Source organism: Mesitornis unicolor, unplaced genomic scaffold (assembly GCF_000695765.1).
Source record: "Mesitornis unicolor isolate BGI_N332 unplaced genomic scaffold, ASM69576v1 scaffold33692, whole genome shotgun sequence".
NCBI classification, from domain to species: Eukaryota; Metazoa; Chordata; class Aves; order Mesitornithiformes; family Mesitornithidae; genus Mesitornis; species Mesitornis unicolor.
In genome coordinates, this window is record NW_010167685.1 from 648 (window position 1) to 924 (window position 277).

Sequence of the window (277 nt, forward strand, 5' to 3'; positions counted from 1 at the left end):
GGGTCACGTCCTGCCAGGCTTTGGGAGGCCCTGTCATACCAGGGTGGTCCCAGCACAGCCCAGCTCCAAGGCTGACAGCTCCCCGGGGGTGGCCCTGGGGACCAGGCTGGGATGAGCTGTGCTGGCCCCGGGGTCCCCCCTCGTGTCCCTGGATGGATGGAGATGGCATCTCAGAGCTGGGTGGTCCTGTCACCCCCTCTCTGGGCTTGGGATGAAGAGGGAGGACCCCAAGTCCTGGGCAGCGTTGTGAACTGGGGCTCCCTGGCTGCTGTGTTTT